We start from the raw sequence: 18,486 nt of genomic DNA, 5'->3' as shown, positions 1-18,486 counted from the left end.
AATGAGTGAAGAAATAATAAACATAAAAGAAGATCAAATACTAAAATAATACCATACCATCAATAGCTCCCAGGTTAGATGAAAAAGGGTGCATGTTTCTGCATCAAAGATAAAACCATGATAGTTGTAAATTGAGCCAATGCATTAAAAGGAAGATTTCTAAGTGAAGAATTAACATATCCAATTACATAGTGTAATATGAGAACAAGTCAACTACATTCATAAAATTCAAAGACTAACAAGGATAAGAAAGAAATCCCTACACACAATCCAGTGTAACCTGTGCTATTCCAGCTAGATCATCTGCTCTCAGATCTAGAGCAAAGATCAGAAGAAATGTTCTTCCACATGGAATTGCTATGTAAATAAGAAATAGCTAACACTTGTGAGTATTTGTGATGTGCCACATACTATCCTAATCCTCTCATCTAATCCTCACAACAATAGTTTAGTTCTATTTTTCAGAGGTGAAAATTGAGACATAGAAAAACAAATTATCCATAATCACACAGCAGTTTGGCTACAGAGTCCATGCTTTTAACCATCATGTTCCATTTTAACATCTTTATTTTAATTGTCCCTAAAGCCTTAAAAGGAACTGCAGCAGAACCTCCCCATCTCAAGCTTCTGCAAAGTTCTTTTTGCCATGTAACATAACAGTCACAGGTTCCCAGGATTAGAATATAGACATTTTTGTGAGGCCACTATTTATGCCTCATACTTTTAAATATGGAAAACTCTAAATGGCTACTGCTGTCCAAACCAAGTTTTCAATAACATCCCAGGGATGTTATTGAGCTGTCACTAAGAACTCCAAGTAAGGGAGTGATTAAAAAAGAGTAACATTTGAACTTTGTACACTGGGCAATGCACATTCACAGGAATGGACAGAGACTGAGTAGCCCAGATAGCAATATGATAGGTCTTTAACACTCATATAGCAGTGAGCAGCAGGACTGTGTTCATTTGGTTAATTCCACTTTCAGTTTTTACTGCAAGACAAAGGAAGCCATTGGTAGCTGGTGAGCCCCAAGTTGTACTGAACACAGAAAGCACGTCTTTTTCTGACTTATCTGCCCCAACCACCTCTTATGCACCAACCAGAGCAGGCATGCTCTCACTGGTGTCAAAAAGAGTTGGAAGGAATTACTCAATTCAGTGTGATTTTTCTGCGAGAGTAAGATTCTAAGCCTAAACCTAAAGACAACTCTGATAAAGTAATGACAATGAATTAGAAGGTTTGGAACCATTTCACCACACTACTGTAATAGGGGACACCAAAAAGTCCATCTTGTTGATGGAAACTGTTTATTAACAGGTGGTACTTGGGTAAAAACTCAAGTTGCTCTATTTCATTGTGCTTCATCTGTGGAAAACAATTTATGAAGGTAGCTATGGATCCCCCAAATGGCTGTTTGTTAAACATAGACAAGTTCGCTCAAGAATGTTTTAAAAACTGTGTAAAAGCGTCTGACCTAGCCAAGAATGTTACAGCCACTGCCACTGTGGAGAGGAAAGGGAATTGTGCAAGTAAGGCCTCTGCCTCTGCTGGGCACCCCACAGCACTGACACAGACCAAGAAATGAAGCACCACTCTACCTGCAACAGGTACAGAAAAACAATGGGAGAGCATCTGAAGCCCCCCACCCCCCGCCCATCGCCCACAACTTCTTTGTTACAAGAGGATGCTGAGAAAAAATGAAGGTCTGAGTATCAAGTAGGATGGCCTCACATTCAATAGTCTCTGTGTAGCCATAGAGATCATGGAGAATCAGACAATGAAAGGACCACCAGCCTGAGAATGAGTCTGGAGTGACATGGATATGAAGGTCAGTGGGATCCTTAAGACCCTGTCCTCACATGCAGAAGAGGAAGTCATTCTTTTCTTTCAACTTTTTATTTTTGCTTTTTAAAATTGCTATTGTTTATATCTCATATCATACCATAAGGACAATTTCTAGTCCAAAATTGGAAATGGCATGACAGTCTTTGTTCCAAAATAGTACATTATTGTCTAGGTCAGAACATTAAAAGAGGAAAATTACCAAAGATTATATTTTTTCAAAACACTGATTTGAATTTATTTGCTTTTTACATGATATCGTACAAATGTTTGTCACAGGCATTTACTTCAATAAGAGGTGAGTCAGTCTTCATTTTGCCTTGGTGCTTGGTGAATTAAATGTCATGAATAAGGAGTACAAAATTTGTTGTCCATACTTTTAGGACAGAGATGAACCTAATATCTAAAATGTAAACTCAGCATTATCATATGTGTGTGATTATATATTTATGTCTTCTTTGTTTTAGATTTATCATACTTGCAATTAAATTCAGATGGTTGATACTACCAATTCAAAGTCTGTCACACACATTTTTTAAGTGCACATTTCTTTGTAATTTTAAAATCCAATAAAAAGGATATATATAAAATAATATTTTCTATTATTTTGGGATAATTTTAACATAATTTAAAATAATGGTATTGTCAAATCATTATTTGGTCATAACATTTTGTAGATGGCACAAAACATGAAATGGGTCTTAAAAATCTAGCAAGAGAAAAATTTTGCAATTTGCACTGCACATCTGCAATTTGTACACACATACAAATTGTGTGAAAATATGAAAACACATGCACAATTTCTTTTGGTTGGTAACTGATTAGTAGTTGAGAAACTGGTCCAACCTTTCAAGATAAAGAGTAAAATCATAAGAAGTTTGTTCAATTTGAAATTATATTAAAAGTTTGATAAAAATCTTAGGGTTCATTAGCATTCAAATAATAATATTTCTAGGTCTGTTAAAAATTATACCTGATTAAAGTTGCTTGTATATAAGTTATATGAATATATTCTTGTTTTTATTTTCTTTATTGACTGGTACTAGAAATATGTATTTTTCTGTGTTCAGAAATATGTGTTTTGGATAATGGCTGAATTCTTAAGTGTCACCATCATATCTGGAAAAAAATAATAAATACTCTCACAAAACCTAAGATGAATCAGTGGGTATATGCTTCATACGCAGTTGCCATTTAGCATGCAAGGAAGAGTTACTACAGGTGTTGGGTTAAAAATTTGAGTGGCCAGAGGACTTTCAAGAAAAAGCAGGCCAGATGTTGCTTAGAGCCTTGATGAAGAGCCTACTCAATAGACATTTCCTATGAACCAATATCTGCAAAGCTCTGGAGAAAACCTTTTGACTTCAAGTGACAAGATTCATGGATTAAAAAAAAAAAAAACTGAGCCAGACATAGTGGTGCATGCCTGTAATCCCAGGAACTTGGCAAGTTAAGGCAGAAGAGGCCAGCCTGGGCAACTTAGCAAAACTCTGTTTCAAAATAAAAAAAAAATAAGTCAAAGAGCTGGGGATGTAGCTAGGTGGTAGAGCACCCCCGAATTCAATCCCCAGTACTACAAACAAACAAGAAACAAATTATAAAAAAGAAATCTTAAAATGTTTCCAAAACTGCTTGAGAGTAATAGAATATTAGCAAGCCTTAAAACTATTGAAAAACAGCTAGGAGAACTACCAGATAACATTGAATGGTATTTTCCTTTCCTTTCAATATAAGTACATGACTGGGGCTGGGGATGTGGCTCAAGTGGTAGCGCGCTCGCCTGGCATGCGTGTGGCCCGGGTTCGATCCTCAGCACCACATACAAACAAAGATGTTGTGTCCGCCAAAAACTAAAAAATAAATATTAAAAAAAAAAGAAACTGTTCCTTTAAAAAAAAATAAGTACATGACTGGATGAGGGACTCTGGCTCTGACTGTTCGGCTCAGTCTGAGAATTTGAGACTTTGAGAGAAAGGAAGTGCACGGAGAGCCAGAGTCTAACTGCACACTTTGAGGGTATTTACTGCTTAACCCTAAATATATTCTAAAATTCTGTGAAATAAGGATGCCCTAATATTCATGGAACAGCAATGAATATTTTGTTGCAGTTTTCAACTTCCTATATGCATGGGTAAGAAAAAAACTGCACTTTAGCTGAAAATGAAATCCATATTTGCTTAACTCTCAAGTTCAACTCAGAATTGAATATTTATGCAGGAAAGAAACAAGTACAGGTTTGATATTAAAGAAGTAAGATTCACTCTTCATTTTGAGTTTCAAAAAAACATTTTTGGTACATATCTAAGACTATATAAAAGATGAATAACCAATACAAATCTAGAATAATGTTGAGATTGCTAGGCTTATGTTTAGGTCACTCAGAAATGTTTTTTTTTTTTTTAATTTTGTCTAAAATTATGTCATGGCTATTTCTGCATGTGGTACTAGGAAACGAATGTAGGGCTTCACACAGGTGAGGCAAGCACCCTACCACTGAGCTACATCCCTAGTTCTTTCTATTTTGAGACAATGTCTCTCTAAATTGCCCCCACTGGCCTCAAACTTGCAATCCTCCTGCCTCAATTTCTTAAGTAGCTAGGATTATAAGCATATAATCCTGGCCAGCTATTTTTTTTTAATTTGTATTACTTTGGTTTATCATTTAGAAGCTTTAATATTCAACATGATAAATAAGTTTTCAGGTAATAAATAATAGGTTATAAATTTATATCCTCTATTTAAATGAAATCTACTGAGATTACCTTAAGAAAATTAAACTACTATATGTACTTAAGCCAGTTAGTGTTTAAAGCAGTACACAAAAGTTACTGTTTGTCTTATGAGAATTGAAGGCTTTGAAAATGATATTAATGTCAAAGAAAGGTTTAACAATTTTTTATTCTTTTCAAGAAAGGTTGGATAAAAATCCATTTTTAATTTTAAATGGGAATAAACTACTCTTGGTCATACCATAGTCATATATTATACTTCATCTCATTAGCTTAACAGTAGTAGTGTTTAGCATGTGTGTTTGTCAAAACTCATAAAGCTGCACACTAAAAAAGATGCCTTTTATATATGCAAGGGACACCTTAATAAATATTTTTTTTCAAAAGATCATAATAAGCTAGATGCTATGGCACAAGCCTGGAATCCAGGTGACTTGGGAGGATGAGGCAGGAGGATCCCAAGTTTAAGACTAATCTCAGCAACTCAGTGAGGCCCTAAGCAACTAAGTGAAATCCTGTCTCAAAATAAAAAGTAAAAAGGGCTGAGGATGTGGCTCACTGGTAAAGTACCCCTGTGTTAAATCCTCAGTACCAAAAAAAAAAGTACAACAAACTTACAATTATATAAATTACATAAAATAAAGGTAATAAAAATGTTATAATTCTTAGAAGCACCCTTCCATGATAATATAGACACAACAGCCTTATCACGACTGAAATCTTGGATGTCCACAGTATAACAATTTTTTCCCATTCTACAATTAAGTTAAAGGTTAAATTGTCCTTCAATGACATTTTCAATTTTATAATGACATAGGCCCTGGAAAATATGATTACAAATCAAATATTGCCAATTGAACTATATGTACTCTTTCTTACTTTGAGGAAAATAATTCAGGGAATAGAAGGGTTTAGTGAGCTTTCTGTATCTCTGAAATAAAATACCAAAATGCTATATCAGAATACAAAAATCTAATTACTTTGGGATTAATCTTTCATAGCAAATAGACTTAATTTACAGAGTTTCTTTTCAACTCAGCAACCTGAAACCCATAAAGACCTTAATCTGTCCATTTCATGACTTACATCATCTGCTTCAAGGATCTTGTTTGCTACAGAAGTATAGCTAGTGAACAAATAATCAAACCAGAAATTTATAGAACTGGAATCTATTTCAAGTACAGCATGTGGTTTGAAAAGGAAATAAAAAATACAGAAAAATTTTAGCAAATTTATTTACCTCATCATCTCAGCAATCTTGAAATTTCCTACAAATATGACAAGTAAAATATAGCTCTTTCTTCATAAGGACAAGCAGATTGAAAATAATTACCTTGTATCAAAGAAACACTAACAATAACATATTATAGTGATTGTAATTTTTCCAGTAATCCTATGGTGTAGGACTGTTAGCACCATTTAGAAGTGATAATGAAAATACAGTAGCCACCACTACTCCAGCAAATGAAAAGTATCATGCCAAATGCTTTGTATGTGGTGCCTTAATTTTCATTGTAACCCTATGAATTAGGCATTGTCAACATCTCCTTTTATAAAGAATTAAGTACAGTCACTTAACTACTGATTGGCAGATGATAGACTCAAAAGTGCAGGTATCTTGTTTGTCTAAGCCTATACTGTTTATATTTCAAACGTCTTCTACCAAAGAGTATTTAAATTACTGGAATATGACTTTAATTATGAAGTTTTCTGGATGATATGTATATTATATCTAATTATACCATAAAGCATAAAAAATGCATCACAATAGTACAGTGTTATATCCACACTTCCAAAAAATGAACTAGTTCATCAGAAGTAAAAACTGTGCACTGTATAAGAACAGAAGAAAGTATAGAAGTGGAAGAGGCAAAAAATTTACTCAGGGTGCTTGACCAGGGTATTTTACAACCTTGTCAAGATCTTCCACAAATAAAAAGGACTTGCTATGTATTCTTTATTTCCCCGTTAAGGGCAACTGTTTAGTATCCTTTCCTCCAGGTCCAGGTTTCACAATCATATATGATTATTTAAAGAACAGCTAGATATATAAAGAAAAAAATTAACATAGCAAACAGTTACTCTAGAAAGCCTACTTACAATGTTGGCCCATGGCTAGCATCTGGGAACCTGGATTTCAGCAGGATTCCTATCATGCCCTGTTAAGAAGATCACTGTGCCTAAACCATCCATGCAAACAATATGGTTTCTGCTGAACACTTGCTTTCTTCCTGGAGTCTGTAGTTTTGGTTCATGCTAACCCCAATAAGTGTCTTGTGCACTGAATCTCTACAGTGTTTCCCCAATAGACAATATTTTTCATTTCACAGGTGTGAAAGAATGTTGAGAGAATCAAGTACATATTTGACTCTGCTGGGAGAGGACTCTTAGAAGTTTGGTTTCCTCTGGAATTTGCCTGTGTGCCTTTACCCTTTGCTGATTTTGTTCTTGTGTTTTCTTGTTGTAATGACTCAGAATACAACTGTGAGTACAGCTATATGCTGAGTCCTGTGGTTCTTCCTAGCCAATCACTAAACACGGGATGTTTTGAGGATCCCTGACACAAATAGTAAGATACTTTCACAATAAACCGATAGCTACCGCTAACAGAATGGCCATGATAATTTGCTTAAGATTGGCAAAACTGGAGATGTTTTACCTGCCACTAACAAGTACAAAAGTAAGTTCCAAACACCTGACCTTTAATTATATAATGTACATTTTTTGTACCCACCAGGCACTCTAGCAGGAAAAGAATCAGGAGACCCTGCTCCAGCGCCACCTTCTTCTTCATCTTCTTCAAATTCCAAATGCTCTTCCTCACCAGGGGCTGAAATTCTCCTATATAAAAAAGGATAGAAAAAATAGTGAGCTACTCCACTTAATATACCAGCTAACCCTCAGAGCCACTAACTTCCCAGATAAGATGCTGATTATTAGGTTAATGTTGATATCAATGTCAATGTCAATCATCTCATTGCTACCAATGGTATCAGCCATATCACCAATACCAAATTTGATAGGGAAAAAATCCAGAAATATTTGAAAAACAGGCATAAAATAGATAATAAAATCAGAAGACAAAATATGGATGCTTATTTATTTACCTTAATGGGACAGGCCGAACATCAAATGGAAATTCTTTATTATATGTGAGAATATTCTTTAGGACTAGAATAAAGACATAGACCAACATTAGTCTTATATCTTAATCTTACATGTTATGTAAGACTTATATATTAGTTAGTCTTATATGTTATATCTTAAACTGATACTTTTAATCATATTTTATAGTGTATTAACCACACATTAATATATGTATTTTAAATTCCGAGCTTCACTATCATTTCAAGACTCTGCAATTGACTACTGAGTGTCATAGCAAAATAAAAATGTCCATTGTGGACTGCAGGTACTGTAAGATCTCCAAGGAAAGTCTCAGAGCCCTCATAGAAAATGAACCATAAAATAGTTCTCCAATGTACAAGTTCCTAGGTGATATGGGGTACCAGTGAAAGAGAATACCTCTTCTCCTGAAGTATTTTAATTAAAAGATTGATACTGAAGATGACTAATTAAAGAGAAATAGATAATCACATCTTATTCTTTATCCTAAGTAGATTTCCCTCAATACTTATCACACTGGTAAGGTTTGTAGCAGCAAGGTTATAATTCTAATATTCCTTTTATGATGAAATTTATTGTATATGTGTACACACATATATACATGCATATATGTGTGTGCATATATATATATATATATATATATATATATATTTACACTTGTGTACACACACATACACACACACACACACACACAGCAGACTTTCTCCTCAGGGAAGTCATCAAACAACATAATGCTATCACCTCTTGTGTCCTGGTTGATCTACAATTCTATCTGTATCTGGAAAAGTATTTTATGAAATTTATTGTTTCATTCCCCAATTTATGGGTTCTAGTGACTACCTGCAATTATTTCAAGGTGAATATTTAGCATTATTAATTGTGCAACCCATGGTTTTTACTCTAATTACTCAGACTTTAATTTTGGAGTCTTGCAGATTTGAGTTAAAAGGAGTATGGCATATTGGATTCCTAAATAAGGAAATTCAAAAAGAACAGGTTGTAATTACATAACTTATTCCAATAGGAGTCAATCATCCAGTGAGAAAGAAGTTGGAAACTTGTACCTAGATTCTCATTACTCACTCTTATTCTCTCTCCCTTTAGCTCTTCCTCATCCTTTATCTCTTTCTTCTTCTCAATAAATGCATACCGAGTACTCACAATGTTCCAATCACTGTTTTAGGTGCTAAAGATACACAGTAATCAAGAACTCATATTTGGACCTTAGACCTTACTAAGGAAAAGTAGACAATAAATATGCCAACAAATAAACAAGATAATGTAAGATGTGATTAGTGGTATGAAGGATACAAACAGGATGCTGTGTAAAAGCAGAGAGAACTTGGTAGAGTAGCTAAGGTAGACAGGGTGCCTTTCAAAACTAAACTGTAAGAAGACATTTGAGCCAAGACCTGAGATGAGAGGAATCATCCACAAGTGGCTCTAGCATAAGGGCTTCCCAGGTATTAGAGAACAGGCTGGAGCAACAACAAAGTTTCCAAGTAGGAAACAGTTTGCCTTATTCGAGGCACAGAAAGGACTGTGGGAACTTAAGTCTGACAAGCAAAGGGGAAGCAGCAGAAGATCAAAGTAGAAGGTTTAAATCAAAACCTAGCCCTACAATTACAACAATAACTTGAACATTTACATAAATACTCTAATCTCCCCAGTTCTAAAATGAAAATGCTACTTCCTTTACAGGCTATTGAGAGAATTACAGCCTAAATAAATTTATACAAAATGGCAAGGGAAAATCTAAAATGGACATTCACTCTCTCCATGACCTTCTTGATCTAGTTGACTAGAATCCTAATATTTCTTATCTCACTAAGAAGTACTATTTATTTTTTAATACAAGAACATCTTTTCTATACTTCTGCATGATCATTGTTACTAAACTATTAAATCAACTCAATATTAATAAGTAATATTAATAAATATTTATCACTTACACAACAATGGAATAGATACCAAGAATGGGGAGCAGGTAACAAAAAGATCATGTCTCACTCATATCAGAAACAAAAACACAGAAATGATCATATTGTAATAAGAGTTTAATGAAATGGGCAAAAAAATCAACCATTAAAAATGTATATAACAATAATTTTTAAAAGTTGATCCTGTTATGGTGGCATGTGTCTGTAATCCCAGGTACCAAAACCCTGAGTCAGGAGGACTAGAAGTTCATCTGCCTAAGCAACATAGGGAGACCCTGTCTCAAGATGCATCATGATGGCCCCCTGGTTCTGACAAGGTTCACATGGGGCCAGGAACAAGGAATAAATGGACCTGTCCCAGGTTCTTCTCCTAGAGGTCTGGGGCCACAGATCCATTCAATGGTTATTTCAAATTCTCTGAATTTGTAACTGAAATGAATCATCCATGGACTTAGTGAGTCACCTGTGGGGTCAGGGATACCCTGGTAGAGAAGGTCAAGTACAATCTTCTGACACTACTTTCCCCAGACCAATGCTTAAAATAGTATCTCATCCTGGAGAACACACATTTGTCCTCTACTAAGTGTATCACTTCACCTTGAGCTCACACCTGTGGCTTTAGAAAGTGTACCCTATAATCAACATGAACCGAAGAATCCACTGGGCAGCAAAGGGTGTGAGTGTGGGTGGGGGTACAGTAGGCCTCAATCTACAGGAACCCCTCCTAAAAACCAGACCATCTGAAGCCACAGGAGCATAAGACCTGCTGCTCACTCTAAAATATGCATCTGCAGAATCACTTGGGAAAGACAGCATAAGGATGGGCACCAACACTGGAGACACAGGAGATACCCTAATCTAGGGTCAGAAAACTAGGGCATAGAAAACTATGCCAGTGCCCCATTCATTGGCATGTGGTCTTCAGTTGCTCTCATGAGTACTTGATATAGAGACAGTTATAGTGTGGCCTGCAGAGGCCTGCCACCCCTTACTATCTGCCTTTACGGAGAAAGTAAACAACTTGTGCCTACTTTATACCCTTATATGATGCTGGATCCTCAAGAGTTAGATGAGCCTAGGATCCAAGATCAGAAGTCTATAGATGCTACTACAGAAATGTATAGATGTACCATTGCTGTTAGGGGACAGACAGATGAGGAGGGTGGGAACACACATTAAGAGAATAATTCTATGAAATGTCCCACTGTGCTTACTCCCACATGCTTTCTTCACCCCCACATGCTTTCTTTGCCAAAAAACAATTTACCTGCAGCTCTGCCTAACCAAAGTGGAAAGGATATGTCTTATTCTTCAGCAAATTATTATCTACAAGGAAATTCAGGCAGGAAGTAACATTGACAAGAAGAACCCAAGTTATGTGTCCCTTCACAGACCAGATTCTGGAAGATAAAGATAATTCCTCCTAACCATAAAACCTGTAAAAATGATTAAGAATCCAGATAGAACCAGTCAGCATGGGCCAAGGTGACAGAGTTGTCATGGCAGAGCAGACTTGAAATTCTGATGTCACCCTGCTGTCAGTCAAAAGCCAAGAGGTGGGCCTGGTGGGACTCTCTGGAAACTATTGATAACAAGGAACTTCAGCAAGGCAAAAATACATTCTACATGAAATTGCTCTCAATATTACCAAATAAATAAAGGCTAAAATCACTATATAAAACTAAGAATAGCTTGAAAATAGAAAAAAAAATTCAGCAACTTTGCTGATATCTTTCAACTGCTAATCTGACAATGGGAACCCTTTTGGTGTCTATCTTCTGGAACTGGCTCTAATCAGAAGACCATTTTTTCCTATATTTCCTTATTGCTTGGAAATGACTTAATAATGGTATCCAAATTTTAAGGCTTGGTAAACAGATTTCACCAGTATCTGGGTCTTTTTTTTATGAATCACTTTAATCTGTGTCCTTCTTTTGAATGATCAAGTATGATTTTACTTATCTTTGGAGGTGGTATAAGGTCATCAATTTAGATTCTCCTTTCCCCCATTATATACATACATCAACGGCTTGGTACTTGCTATCCTGTCATGTTCAAATTTCCAGGTTTAATTACCTCCTAAGCAAGATGACCAACACCAGGGTGTCTGGCAATAGAATAGGGTTCTAAGAAAATGAAACCAAAAGTCAAGTGGTATTTGCTCCCTAGTCACACCTGCAGTGTTAGCAGTTAGCAAGGTGAAAAACAGAACTTATTACATAAACTATCTTCTTTTATCCCAGTTAAATCCTATTTATGATATTTCACATTTCCTAAAGGGAAAAGAAATGAACACTTACTAAGTACCTGATCCAGGTCAAGAACTAACTTGATCTTATTTAATTCATCAATGACAACATTATTGAGTAGCAATTACCCCCATTATACAGACTAGGAAATCCTGCCAGTAAGTTTAAGGACCAGATTTTGAACTAAGACATACCAGATTTCAAAGCTAATATTGTTAGTACTCAGAATTTTAAGGCTAGATCTTTGAGAACCAAGTGGAACATTTTAATATAATCCCTTTATGTTACAAATGAGGATGAATCCTGAAAAGGATGAGATTTGCCAAAGACACAATGTTTGTGGTGAAATGGGGATCTGAATTTAAATGTCCCAATTTCCTGTGCAGTACTGTGTCTAATAACACTTCTTGTGTTTGGCTGTGTGCATTTGTGCCTGGAGTAGAGTGTCACTCTTGATATAATTTATAACATCTCAAATGTCTCCAAATGAAATTCAAGTGTGTGACAATTTGAAGCTATACATTTTAGTGACTAAAAATATTAAATGTATTTGATAAGAATAAATATTTAATTGATGCTTATGAATTATCACATATTGTAGAGAGAAATCTTGTCTCCAAAATATTTATTTATTTAACCAAAAGCCTATAATTTACTGACATGATTGGCTATAAAAATACAGCCACATATAAGATAGAAAGGAGTCCCTGTCATGGAATTTACAGCTTAGTGAAGGATACAGACAAATAAATGGGCAATTATAATGCAGTGAGGTCAATGATATGACACTGAGAGTATAAGACGCCATGGGAACAGGAAGCAGGAACACTTAACCCAGGCTGGATTTTTCAGAGTAGATATGAAAGATGAATAAAAGTCAGATAGTTAAGGGAGGATAATTGAGTGCACAAATATTTCAGGAAATTTGTACATGACAAACATGTACATGACAAACATTTGTACACGACAACATGCAAAGGCCAGGGGTGCCATGGGAGTAGCAAGGTCCTGCTGGCACACCCTGGTGTTCAGCACAGCTACCTGAACGTTGGACAGGTCACAGAGGAGGCTGGCAAGCACTTAAGAGGCCTCTAACTAATGACCTCAGACCCTGACTCTACCAAATGCTGTCAACAGCCTTTTTCAACTTTTCTCATTTTCTGGGACCTGTTTTTAACCTACCCCCAACCAAAACAAAATGTCAGAGGCCACAGTACTCTGAACACGACTTGAACACAGAGGTGAGAAGCTCCTTCTAGTGCCACTGAAGTATATTTAAACAATGAAGCCAAGTCCTTGTCCTGGAGCTGTGGCCCTGGAGGGCCACAGAACCACCATCACAGTGTGGGTCTCAGGAGCTGGGAGCCAGAGGGTGCAGACCTGTCACCTCACAGGGGCAGGCTGGCCTGGTGTGGACACCTGCTCTACATACACCCACACCCTGCAACATCCCCAATTTCACGAACCTCTCGCTTCCCAACAAATGGGTATAAAACAAGTGAGGCAGAGCTGAATGGGATTGTAGGGCTAGCCAATAGCATGGCACTTTCCCAAGCCCTGATGAGCATGAATTTGGACCAATGGTGTTAACCCAAGTGTAGAAAAGCCCCCTAGACTAGCACATTCAGGCGGCAACCTCTATTAGGCTCACCTGTTGTCCCTGTGAGAGTTCTGTTTCTATTTTCTAATTTTATTTGTTCATTTTAGATATACTTTCTGTTCTTTTTCACACTTGAATAAATCCTGCTCTTTCCACCCTTGGATTCTGTTGTCGTGTTTGTAAGACAAGAACCCAGGGAAAAGTTGGTGATGAGCAATGGTGTCCATGGCAACAGTGGTGGGCATGGCCCACCATCTTGAGCTCCCACCCTGAGAGCCGTAACACACTCTCAATACCAGAGGAAGAAGCTGGCTCTTCCAGGTGCCACACTTTGAGCTGATTCCACCTGCCAGGAGAAGAGGAGAATGGAGTTTGCTCTCAAAGTCTGGCTTCACTAGTACATTGAGTGGTAGAGCACCTGCTGGTATGGTGAGGTTCTGAATTCAGTCTCAGTACCTTAAAAAAATAGAGAAATAGACATACATAAAAACATAAGTTCTCACTCCTGCATAATGATTCTCCAGCCCAGCCCAGGACAATTGTCCCTATCACCACAAGTAGCTGAAAAAACACTAGTAGTTTCTAGTGACCAGGAAACCCATGGGCGTGAGAATGTCCTTGTCCACATGTCAGGTAGACTTGTGAGGACAGGTGCAGTCTCAGTCCTGTGTTTGTCTGGGGTAACAGATAGTATGAGAAGGGCTGAGAAGGAGCTCAAAGCCACACAGACCCTAAATGGAGACATGACTTCATGCCTTTCCTTTCCAGAGGGAAGCTGTGCATAATCATAAACACCTAGTGGGAAGGGGAGGAAAGGGCTTCCCATTGTACACCACAGCCCTATCCCCTGAGCCAGGCTTACCCTCCAGAAGTGGCTCATCTGGAGAGTGTGAGAGAATTGCTGTGCATGTGTATGGTGGGTGGGCTTAAAGACAGTCTTAGAGAGTAGTGTGAAATGGCTTCCCTGGATTTAGAGGCGCTGGGAGGGGATCTGAGGTTAGGGTGGGAATAATGGGATGGGGCCTTTGATTCACATTTGCCTTTCTTTCATTCCTGTGTCACAAATTCAGTTAAACCTCTTTATATAGGATTTCAACCAGGAGAACATGAGCGACCCTTCTTCCTGCCCTATCTCCAAAGATCCTCAGAGGATCTTCTTCACTGAGTGTAATAGGCCCCTGTCAAGTCCTGATGGGATCCTTTGATTTCCCCTCTCAAGACCCTGTGGTTTGTTGCTATATGTGACAAAAATCCTGACAAGAACAAATTGTGGAGGAAACTCTTCTCCACCACTCTTTGAGAGAGAACAGTGCTCAGACACAGTGTGTATGCAAACATTATTAGTTGAATTGATTAGTTAATTATGTGAATTAAAATACCCAAGAAATCCAATATTCCTTATTACACTCTAGAGTCCCATGCCACCTTCCACTGTATTTCACAGGAGCTGAGGTCTCTTGGACAGAGTATTTTTGCTAGGATTTGATACTGTTTACAGAAAGGTAATAATTCAAAATAAAAAGAAAAGCTTCATCAAGGATATGAACAGGCAATGCACAGAAAATAAGTGAAAGTGACTGTTAGCCCTTTGAAAAGGTGCCCAATATCACTTTCTCTTATCACAAGATGAATGTAAATTGAAACTACAGTAAGATACCATTGCTTGCCGGTTAGGTTGGCAAACAACTAAAATGTGGCACGTGCTCTACTGGTGAGGCAACCGTGATGCAGGAGGGCCCTTTGGCACTGCTGGAGGGAGGGGAGAATGGCACAATTCAGATGAAGAGGAACTTGGCCAAACCTAGCAGAAAGATACCATTTGACAAAGCAGTCACCCTGGAAGTTAGTCTTTTGGGAATCGAAATTCTACAACACTATCCCAAAAACATACTAGCAAGAATAGCACAAGACAAGATGTGCAGGTACCATTGCAACACTATTGGTGATAAAGACTAGCAGCAGCTGGAACCGATGGGTCAATAGTTAAATAGGCAGAGCTTCCACCACACAGCAAAATACACTGTAGAAACACCAAGGAGGGTTTCTCACTACAGTGATTGCCAGGGGACAGTGTTGAGGGAAGCAAAGTGAAGAAAAACATGCATGATATGCTACCTTTTCTATAAGAAAGAAAAAATAGCTGTCTATGGACTAAGACCTCCAAGACTATGAGCTCCCAAATAAATATTTCCTTTAAAATTGTTCTTGTCTGGTCTTTTAGTCACAGCAGTGAGAAATCTGACTAAAACACAGGTCATGAGACCTTCCTATAGGAAGTGCCCTCCTGGCTACCTGGAGGAAAGAGCATCCTCCCTCCAGGACTATGAGCCAAGAAGAATCCGAACAGGCCTTCCTAAGTCCCTTGTTGATCACTGGTACCTCATATCCTTTTGCCTTCAATCATATTTCTCCATGACTGACCGTTCCTCATCAAGTCCACTATAAAAATCACTTTAATTTAACTGAGTTCCCATTTTGTTATAAAGGCTCTCAAGTCATGCGGAAGTTATAATTTGTATGCTTTTCTGTTTTCTGTTTTGATTTTTGGTTATAAGATCTTAATCATGAACCCAAGATGAGTAGAAAACATTTTCCTCCTCCACATTAGCATTTCTGCTTTTTGATAGAGGGAATAAATAATACATGGCATGATGAGTACGGTTCTGCTATGGACTGAGGTTGAAGAAGCTGCATCTGTGTACCAAAGACCCTACAGACATGTGACCCTGGCTAAGTGGAACATCAGAGGTGTGGTGTAGATTGGAAGTCAAAGTTATCTTGGGCTACTTTTGTCCCTTTTAACAGTCACTTCTTATCAACCTCTGTATCTGACACCCTTGTGACTTACAGAAAAAACTCTCAGAATGTATTGCTAAGCTTGAAACACCTCTAGCCTCCACCAACCTCAAAGCTGAGACACCTGAACCCTGTGGAGGAGACTGCGCCATCTCACTGGGGTTCACGTGCTGGAGGACCTCACCCATGTATTTAGTAAGTACACTGACTCATGACTTTTTATTCTGTGACTATGAAAGTTCATGTAACCTCTTTCACAGTGGAACGTCATCCAAACTAACTTGAATCTGTGTTTCAAGGCCATGGTCACACTGATATTTGGCTCAAAGTAAACTATTTTCTTATTTCCTTTAAAGTTGAGTTATTATTTTACATCAACAATTTCGAAGAAACTGGTCCCATTGGTAGTCTGGGGGAAAAGGAATTGGGTACTATGGTGTCATGCTTAAGAGTTTCTGTTTACCCTTTTTAACTTCTGAATTTGAACTACAGAAATACCTATCCTACACTTCCATAAATATCTTTTGTCCCTATACTGGGGAGACAAAATATACATACACAGCTTTACTACAAGATGGAAAATGTGACATGCTCTGAGGCAGAGGACAATTAAGTTACTGATGGACAGAAACCACAAGTCAACTCTGCTAACTCACTAGATATTATGACACAAATGATTAAGGCCATAGAGTGAAGTGACATGTGGATATATTAACAATAGGAATTAGCTAGGTGGTAACTAAATCCACAGGTAGGATGTGACTAGGTCACTGGAGTATGCCTCTGTCCCTGCTCAGTGAGAGCACTCTCTGCTTCCTGATGGTCACCTCCTGAGCTGTTTCTCCTCCTCTACACCCTCCTGCCATGATGTTCTGCTTTACTTCCAGTTCAGAGCAATGGAGTCGTCTGTCGATGGACTGAGACCTCTGAAACTTAATTATATACAAAAATAAATATGAATACATAGATAAACCTCATTAAACCAAGATAAATATCCTTTTAAATCATCTTCCTCTATAAATAAGGGAAATGTCTACAGGCTTTCCAATTCCACTCAAATGGAGGAAAGTTTATTTTAGGTACTGGAGTGTAATAGAAGGAAAAACAAATCAGGAACTTGGCCTTCAGAAATTCAATAGGCAAAATGTAACATCCACAGATAGCAATATTAGAGTAGCTAGTGCTGAACTAAAAGTTAAAAGGACTAGAGGATTATTTGGGAGAGAGAAACTCATACCAAAGGAGTCTCGCTAAAAACATTGAGCAAGTAGTTGAAGAAAGCTGATTGTCTAGTGTTCTGATGACCTTCTAAAAAGGTAGTTCAAAGGGGAAAATATCTCTATTACATGAGAACTCTGATGATTTTCTTTGGGGGTTCATTGCTTTGCAATTGTTAGCCCAGACCAGTATAATTCTGCCAAATGGACCAAGAGGAAATTTGTTTTCTTTGAAGGTTTGTTGGTCCAGTCTCTAATAGGTGGCCTAAATGCCCAGGCTTTAAAACCACAGGAATGCTAAGAAGAAGTTGGCATTATAATGATTTCCTTTTAGAAATGCCAAAAAAAGTATTAGAGGGTTTTGTAAGATCCTCTCTGAAGATCAAGGAGAACAAGAGACACCAGTCTCTCTGAGGCAGGCTAGAGGAGGAGGAGGAGGCAGATGCCACTGGGGACCCCTCCCAAGCCCCAGATTTCAAGGCACACGGAGGGTAAAGTCCTGGGGGGGGTGTTAGTAACTCCTCTGAAGATGGGCATAATTGTCCTCACCAACAGCCTGCCAGTCTGCAAGCCCTGCTGCTCTCTGGCTTCCTGAAGATGGAATTGTTCCATCAGAGAATGGTCTTTATAAACAAGCCTCCAAGAAACCCAACTGAATGTTCTGCTCTGAGTCAGCTCAGTCTTTATTAGCTGGAAGAACTGTTCTTCTGCAGCTCAGGTCACAATGGAGATTCTCCATTTAGATGTTGGAGCCAGAGCCCCATATCAGAAACATTACTAGCCAGAGGAGGAGTTTTTGCTAATAAAGTCTAATAGTGTTAACAAGATGTTAATATATCCACATGTCACTTCACTCTATGGCCTTAATCATTTGTGTCATAATATCTAGTGAGTTAGCAGAGTTGACTTGTGGTTTCTGTCCATCAGTAACTTAATTATATACAAAAATAAGTGTGAATACATAGATAAACCTCATTAAACCAAGA

Source organism: Urocitellus parryii, unplaced genomic scaffold, assembly GCF_045843805.1.
Source record: "Urocitellus parryii isolate mUroPar1 unplaced genomic scaffold, mUroPar1.hap1 Scaffold_540, whole genome shotgun sequence".
NCBI lineage: Eukaryota > Metazoa > Chordata > Mammalia > Rodentia > Sciuridae > Urocitellus > Urocitellus parryii.
Note: the sequence above shows the minus strand (reverse complement) of the source record.